The sequence below is a fragment of the Sinocyclocheilus grahami genome, unplaced genomic scaffold, assembly GCF_001515645.1.
Source record: "Sinocyclocheilus grahami isolate Dianchi unplaced genomic scaffold, SAMN03320097.WGS_v1.1 scaffold995.1, whole genome shotgun sequence".
NCBI lineage: Eukaryota > Metazoa > Chordata > Actinopteri > Cypriniformes > Cyprinidae > Sinocyclocheilus > Sinocyclocheilus grahami.
In genome coordinates this window covers 590978-599850 of record NW_015506174.1, presented here as the reverse complement: position 1 = coordinate 599850, position 8873 = coordinate 590978, and the positions used below count along the sequence as shown (strand labels likewise).

At 39.6% G+C, this 8873-nt stretch overlaps 1 long non-coding RNA gene across 1 annotated transcript in view; it reads right to left on the bottom strand.

Moving 5' to 3' along the window:
- The window catches only part of LOC107565344 (uncharacterized), a 20689-nt gene extending 16360 nt beyond the window's left edge, over positions 1-4329 (bottom strand). Inside the window, exons 1-2 of the long non-coding RNA XR_001606363.1 lie at positions 4319-4329; positions 3923-3928 (exon numbers count right to left, since the gene is read on the bottom strand). This is a non-coding gene — a long non-coding RNA (uncharacterized lncRNA). The remainder of the gene's footprint in view (positions 1-3922; positions 3929-4318) is intronic.
- Positions 4330-8873: the final 4544 nt, after the last annotated feature.

Below are 8873 nucleotides of genomic sequence, written 5' to 3'. Positions count from 1 at the left end.
GGGGTGGTTTATTCCTTTTCTAATATGATTGAGAGTGCATGTAAACACTCGATCGGATTGAACCCCGAAACTTAAAGGACTGCGCATGTGCAGTGACGCAGAAATAACGTAATGACGTATGACGCGTGGAATGAACTGCTCTTCCTTTTGAATGAAGTGTTGTATAAATGCGTGTCCTATCATTATAAAACTCTCCTTTCATTCGACAACTATGAAGTGGAGCAGGACAACCTCCCACCAGTCCTTGTTTTGGATACTCATCCACAGGCAACCCGTTTTGGGCGCGAGGAGGGGCATTTTTACTGTGTAATAAATATGAGCAGCATGGCACAGATGTTTATATGCACAGTATATTTATCCATAAATGGATAAATATTAATTATGCTGTAATAAATAAACCGTGTAGGAGAGTGGTTATTATGTGCAAACAGTGAGAAACTGTCATGACTTCGGTCTGATCAGCAAGTTGTTGTTGTTTTGACAGTTCACCATGTGTCCTTGTTTTGGATACTCATCCACAGGCAACCCGTTTTGGGCGCGAGGAGGGGCATTTTTACTGTGTAATAAATATGAGCAGCATGGCACAGATGTTTATATGCACAGTATATTTATCCATAAATGGATAAATATTAATTATGCTGTAATAAATAAACCGTGTAGGAGAGTGGTTATTATGTGCAAACAGTGAGAAACTGTCATGACTTCGGTCTGATCAGCAAGTTGTTGTTGTTTTGACAGTTCACCATGTGCTCATTGTCTTCGTGGTTTCCCTCCCCATCGTTATCTTATTAACTACTTCAGCTGCTGTCACACCTGTGGCTTGTTAATTCCTTAATTCTCCCTCCTTTTAAATTCCCTTCGTGTGTAGTCTTGTGTCTGACCGTTGTGGTGTGAACACGCTACTCTTCGTTCGTGACCTACTCTCAGTCTTGTTGTGTTCTTGTCTTGCCGTGTTTTCATAGTTCCTGCCCTGGAGTTACCAGAACTGTGCTTTGCGGCCTCTCCTCTCCTGCCCCTCTCGGTGCACTCTACAAGGAACTCTCTGCCCACAAGGAACTCTCTGCCCTGACGTTGTGTCGGTACCGACACTTGGACTCTGTGCGCGGTTCTCTCTCCACTCTGACGTTGCGTCAGCATTGACGCTGGGACTGTGTGCGCTGCTCTCCCTACGCCTTACCCGCTCTGCCTCGTGGAGTGACTGGAGGCTCGTTTGGACTGTTTTGAGATTCAAATAAATTTAAGTTTAATCTGCAAATTGAATCCGTGTTTTCCCCTGACAGACCCCGTGACAGAAACTCTATATTTGCGCAATGTGCACATGTAAAAAAAAAAGAAAATATTCAGATTTTAAGCTTGTGACATATCAACGTGATCTCATGATATGTGTCTGACCGTTGTGGTGTGAACACGCTACTCTTCGTTCGTGACCTACTCTCAGTCTTGTTGTGTTCTTGTCTTGCCGTGTTTTCATAGTTCCTGCCCTGGAGTTACCAGAACTGCGCTTTGCGGCCTCTCCTCTCCTGCCCCTCTCGGTGCACTCTACAAGGAACTCTCTGCCCTGACGTTGTGTCGGTACCGACGCTTAGACTCTGTGCGCGGTTCTCTCTCCACTCTGACGTTGCGTCAGCATTGACGCTGGGCCTGTGTGCGCTGCTCTCCCTACGCCTTACCCGCTCTGCCTCGTGGAGTGACTGGAGGCTCGTTTGGACCGTTTTGAGATTCAAATAAATTTCAGTTTAACCTGCAAATTGAATCCGTGTTTTCCCCTGACAGACCCCGTGACAGAAACTCTATATTTGCGCAATGTGCACATGTAAAAAAAATGGAAATATTCAGATTTTAAGCTTGTGACATATCAACGTGATCTCATGATAATTCGTATGTATTTTACGTAAAATGTGGTTCTATAAAACGTACATTTACTTACGTTTTTACAGGCACCAAAACGTACAATACTGACGTATTTTCAGCCTCTAAACTTACAAATATTGCTTCCAGTGTATTAGTCAAACATACAGTAACAGAAGTGAGTACACCAATATAGCATTACTATAAATCACATGATACAACATTATTCAAGTTGAAAAGTATAGTATTTATAGTACAGATCAGGCTAAATTGTAATGTAGACACATGCATTTTCTGTAACGCTGCTTTGAGAAGTTAGTGTACTCTAAATGAGAGCATAAATGCAAAAACAGCAGCAGTGCACTGACCCTAGACTTGGTTGACATCACCACTTTGTCTTCAAAGACAATCAAAACATCCAGTGGGTTCCCTCATGACATTACCTCTTCCTCCTCAACAGCAATGATAGGGACTGCTGCCTTCTGCACCTGCTCAGGCTCCTTTTTCTAAATACATTTTAAAAAGTGTTAGTATATGTCACAACAAATCATAAAATTGGCCCTTGTCTTGAAAAACATATTTACATTTTCATAAATGAAAATAAAGGTGTGAAGGATCAGAGTAGTGTTTATTCAGTAGGGCATGTGCCCATTTAAAACCCTGTAGTACTTTTCAAAAACGTGTAGTAATTTTCACAACATGTCTTCCAGAGCTGTTGGTCAACTGGATTTAATTGGGAACAACTTTCAGGGTTGTATCAGCTGAATATTCTTGAGCTGGAATTGAATTAAATTTTTATTAATAAAACATATTAAACAATATAAATTAATAAATAATAATAATAATAATAATAATTCATTACATTTATATAGCGCTTTTCTAGGCACTCAAAGCGCTTTACATTGTCAGGGGGTATCTCCTCATCCACCACCAGTGTGCAGCATCCACCTGGATGATGCGATGGCAGCCATAGTGCGCCAGAATGCCCACTACACACCAGCTTATTGGTGAAGAGGAGGAGTGATGAAGCCAATCAGCAGATATGGGGATGGTTAGGAGGCCATGTCTTGTTACTTGGGCCTGAAAGAGAATTCTCATGCAGGTTTTACTCTCATTTGTAATTCAGGATACATGCTAGCAGTACACCGCCCCCTAGAGGAACATGTTGCATTTGTTAAGACTGAGTTTGACATTCAAACATTTAATAAATTAATTTAAAATGCATACAGTTTTCCATCTCAACTTCAAAAGCTGTGTCTTGTTACATGGGCCTAAAAGAGCATTTCCATTCAGGTTTTTCTCTCATTTGTAATTCAGGATACATGCTATTGAATTAAATTCAAATCTGCTAATAAATTAATTGAAAATGCATGCAAATGTTTTATTTCTCAAATCCAAAGGGTTTGTCTTGTTACTGATTCCTAGAAGAACATTTTGATGGTGGTTTTAGCCACATAACTATAATTGAACACATACTATAGAAAATAAAACCAATACATAATTTAGTTTAAAATAAATACAGTCTTCTACCTCAGCTTCAAAGGTCTTGTTACAGATTTCTCAAAGAACAATTTCCAGTTGTTTTCGTTGTCAAAGGAAATGCAGAAGTCATACTATTGACATTCAAGAATAGCTTGCAAAACCTTCAAAATAGTCTCCAGTATTACTGCCACCTAGAGGAAGATACTGCAGTTGTTTTGACTGAATTTGACATTCAAACCTTTAAAATCAATACAGTCTTCTATTTCCACTTCAAAGGGTGTGTCTTGTTTCTGATTCCTAAATGAACATTTCAATTCAGGTTTTACTCTCATATGTAATTCAGGACACATGCTATTGCATTTAATTAAAAAATTTAATTAAATTCTTTTTTTTTTTTTTATAGTTTTTTTATTTAAATGTTCATTTAGGAATCAGAAACAAGACACACCATTTAAAGTTGAAATAGAAGACTGTAGGCTATTCATTTTAAATTTCTTCTTGCCTAATGGTTAGAGAGTCGGACTCGTAAGCCAAAGGTTGCGGGTTCGAGTCTCGTACCGGCAGGGATTGTAGGTGGGGGGAGGGAATGTACAGCGCTCTCTTCCACCTTCAATACCACGACTGAGGTGCCCTTGAGCAAGGCACCGAACCCCCAACTGCTCCCTGGGCGCCGCAGCAAAAAAATGGCTGCCCACTGCTCCGGGTGTGTGTTCACGGTGTGTGTGTGTTCACTGTTGTGTGTGTGCACTTTGGATGGGATAAATGCAGAGCACTAATTCCTAGTATGGGTCGTCACACGTCACGTCACTAAATGAATTTATTAACAGATTTGAATTAAATTCAATAGGATGCATCCTGATTTACAAATGAGTGTAAAAGCTGCATAGAAATGCTCTTTTAGGCCCAATTAACAAGACACAACTTTTGAAGTTGAGATGGAAATCTGTATTGATTTTAAATTAATTTATTAAAGGTTTGAACGTCAAACTAAGTCAAAACAACTGCAGTATCTTCCTCTTGTCTTGTCTTGTCTTGGAAGGTTTCTCAAGCGATTTTTGAATGTCAATAGTATGAATTCTGCATCTATTTTGACAAAGAAAACTACTGCAAAATTTTCATTAAGAAATCTGTAACAAGGCACAGCCTATAAAGCTAAGGTAATAGATTGTATTTATTTTAAACTAAATTATGTATTGGTTTAAATTTCTATAGTATGTGTTCAATTATAGTTATGTGTCTAAAACCAATCTGAACCTGAAACAAGACACACCCTTTGAAGTTGTGTAATAAAACTGAAATTAAAATTAATTTATTAAAAATTGTATTTCCTTACTCGTAAAAACAACTGCAAAACAACACTCTTTTGCCAGCTTTGTCTTAATTGTTGAATTTGAATAGCATGTTTTCTGTTATAGTTCTGTGACTAACACAAACATAAAAATTTTCTTATAAAAACAGTAACAAGACACACACCATGAGGTTGATACAGAAGAGTGTATTTTTTTTTTTTATTGGTTTAAATTTCAATAGCATGTACTTTTTTGGTGTCATACTTCTGTGAAAACAACGAACATTAAAATGTTCTCACAAGGACCTGGAATCTGCCTACTGCATAACCACTGGATTATGGTATGATATTGATTTGTAATATAGTTTTTTTTATTATATTAATATATTTGTTAATAGTAATAATATAATAATAACCACTATCACATATCTTGTTTACAATACTTCTTATTTAAATTCAAGTGAGCATTATAAGTGTTTGTCTTTATATCTTTCAAAAACCTTGGTGCACAAATTGCTCTTGTTTTGTTAATTATATAAAAAAAAACATTTCGGTGGGAAAACATTAATCGTTTTATCCTTTCACATGTACTTTGTAGACAGTCCCTAGCTGGCCTAAGCGCTAGCACGCATTTCAACATATAGAGGACGATTAAAACAAATAAATTGCAATGTGTGTTCAGTTCTACATTCTAATGCTTTTCAGATAAGCCATTTTTTATGCAATTATACTCATCCTCTAAGAATGTATTGAAGTTTTTCGTGGCTGAATATCTGTCTAATATCCAACGTCAAACGCTTTTTAATAATATAAATAATATTTGTTATGATTTAGTGCTGTATAAATAAAACTGAATTGAAGTAACGTTTTTACAAGGTTTTTAAAAATATATTGCTAATGCTTACAAGCTAGCTGTGGTGCTTTACAACAACTTATACACATCTTGTTGTGTCTCATTATTTAAATAATTATGTTCACTGATTTGGTAGTTAGCAAATGTAAAAAACAACAACAAAAAAACAAGACTTACGGTGCACAGTTGACATTTTCATGGAGCAGCATCTCTGACGGATTCCTGTGCATCATGTCTCCCGCTGGCTGCTGAACCACTCGTTACCATGATGATGATAAATTGAAATAAAAATAACTACCGAAAATACACTTACTGACACCCGCTCAAAGCAGAGCCCGGCACAGGACTCCCTCTCGTGACTTAATATGACGCGATGTTAAAAAAAAGTGTTTTTTGAGAACAGTCAAGGAAACTCTTTCACTTTTTCTTCAAAATTTGTGCCCTCACGTCTTGTAAAACATTTTCAAATCCTGCATTAATGGTTCATATGGTATTTTCATACAAGGTTATATATTCAGTGGGCAAAAAATTTACCTGCAATATGCACTTTAAATAGGAATAAAGAAGCTTGAAATGCTTACCTGTTCTTTTTCGTGACACTTTGAGTGCGCTCAGCTCAGCTGTGATTGGACGGGCTGACGTTTCGTGACTGACTAGAAAATGGGCACAGTTTTTTTATCTTTTTAGGAAACACACAAAAAAATGTTTTGCCATAATTAAAAGTTATTACATTGAAAAAGGCTTAATGTAGGCTTGATATTAAAGATTTATGTATTTACTATTGTTTATGTATTTATTTGATTAGCTTTTAATTATTTATAATAACCTATAGCCCTACTCTATACAAACACATTTTCTCCGAAAACATTATTTAAAAGAAATTAGAAACCATGGAGTAAGTTCACATTTCTTTAAAATATTTTTGTGGTCAGCCATAGACGTAAGCTATAGGATACATTGAATTAATTTCTGATTTATTTGATTGAAACATGTTCTTTCGACATGAAAACATCAAGTTAAGCCAAAAAAGTTGTTTCAAGTCTGTTCAACATGATGCAGTCATGTTTGGATGGGAAACCTGATATAATGGTGTTAAATTTAAAAACAAATGTTTAAATAAAGTGAACAGCATCAAACATCTTTTTTATCATTCCTGTAATAACATGACTCTTAAAAAGATTTAAAAAAATAGTTGTACAGTTAAGTAATGGAACATTCTGTGAAATTATGACCCTGGTGACTTTCAAGTGTGAGGATGGGCATCTTCTGCATCCACCACAAACAGATTCTGTGTTTTAGCTAAAGTTTGTTTAGAGATGTTCAGCCAAATATATCCTCAACATTTATATAGTGTCTCATACCAATAATATATTTCCTGTCCACCCTCAATCACTCAAATGTAAATGTGTAATTATTAGGTCTAAGGACAAACTGTATGTCTGTCACAATCTCAAGCTGGAGTGCCCATAAGCTCCGTTAGAGGGCACCCCATCCTCTACCCTTTACCACTCACCCCGGACTCCATTTCCCATAATCCTCTGCCAGGACACATCATCAATTGCAATCACATGTATTTCATCAGATCTCATCATCAGTTCACAGCTGTCTCACATTAGAAGGACTTTAAAAGTAGCACACACACTCTCTGACTTTGCTGGTGATTGAATGTTTAGCCTCCCATTGTCTTGCCTTCCGTGTTTCCTGATTATCGTGTTTTGATCCTGGACTTTTTCCTTGTTTTTGATCGTTTGCTGCCTGCCCTGACCATCGCTTGTTTATCTGGATTAGCCAATTGCTTTGTCTCTGCTGTTACTGTTTGCTGTTTCTGGACCCTGCCTGTTTTGACCACGCTCTTTTAATAAAGCCTACAAATGGATCCCCACTCCATTGTCACGCCTCCTATGCTACAGAATCACCAGCCACACCCGAATCCAGTGGCTTTCATGGAGCCATCCAGGCTAGTTATGGACCCAGTCAACCAGCTATTGCATCTTCGGCAAGAGACTTATCCATTGAGGATTATGTTTCAGTTTTGTGAACTGTCCTATCAGGTACCCTTCAGCGAGATTGCTTTAAAATATTTTTTTTTAGTTTTGGACTTTGGACAAGGTTTCCTGGAGGAGAGTTTAATTGCTCTTTGAGAGACTTTATGGACTATGCATTGATTCTAAGTGGCTCTGCATTCAATGTGGTTTTTGTGCAGGAGGAACACGGCATTCCTGCAGTATCTGTCCTTCCAGAGCTTGGTTCCTTTATGGCTACCGCTTCAGAGCCTCTTCCCAAAATGGCCGCCGGCCCAGAGACTTTGTACAAAATGACCGCCAGCCCAAAGTCTCTCCACAAAATGGCTGCCAGCCAGAAGGCTGTTCACAAAATGGCCGCCACTCCTGAGTGTCGTCCCGTCCCGTCATGGCCACCATTCCAGAGCCTGCTCACATCAAGCCTGGCAAGCTAGAGCTTGCTCACGCCAAGCCAGAGCCTGAGTCACGTCAAGTCACAGCTGATCTCCCTGAGTCACGTCAAGTCACAGCTGATCTCCCTGGGTCAAGTCACGTCACCGCTGATCGTCCAGAGTCTCGTCACATCACAGCTGATCATTCAGAGTCTCGTCACTTCACAGCTGATCGTCCAGAGTCTCGTCACATCACAGCTGATCGTCTAGAGTCTCGTCATGTCATAGCTGTCATCCTGAGCCACGCAGACTCGGTGTTCGCAAACGACACTGTTTCAACGTTCTCAAGCCTGCCAGCCGCTACTCACTCCAGTTCCCCAGGCACAGCACCGTCAGTCTTGGAGATAGATGATGTACTCTCTGTCCTGACAGTTATGGCTATGGCCATTCTCTGTGTTTGGGCTGCACACACCACCGTAGTTTCCCCAGAGGTTGCAGCTTCCACTGCAGAACCTCCCGAGGTGGTGGCGCCCACTCTAGTCTCTAAGTTTACCCCAGATCCCTCTCCAGCCCTTGAATCTGATCCAGAGCCTGCTTCAGTACTCAAATTCATTCCCGAGCCTGCTCTAATTCCAGAATCCATTTCCGAGCCCCTTCCAGTCCCAGAGCCTGCTCCAGTTCTTGAATTTGTCCCAGAGCCGGTTCTAGTTCCAGAATCCATTTCTGAGTCTGCTCCAGAGTTCACCCCAGCTTATGAGTCGGCTCCGGCCTATGCGTCTGATCCAGAGTCCGCTCTAATCTCCGAATCCATTCCCGAGTCTGTTCCTCTTCCCCAAATCAACTTCTGAGCTTACTCCAGTCCCTGAGTCCGCTCCAGCTTAGCCAGAGGTGGTAACTTTTGTTGCAGAACCTTTCATAGTGGCGACATCCGCTTTTGCTCCTCCTGAGACAGCAGTGGCACTCATTCCCGAGCTCTTGGTGTTCCCTGGCGCCTCCATTCCAACCTTGTA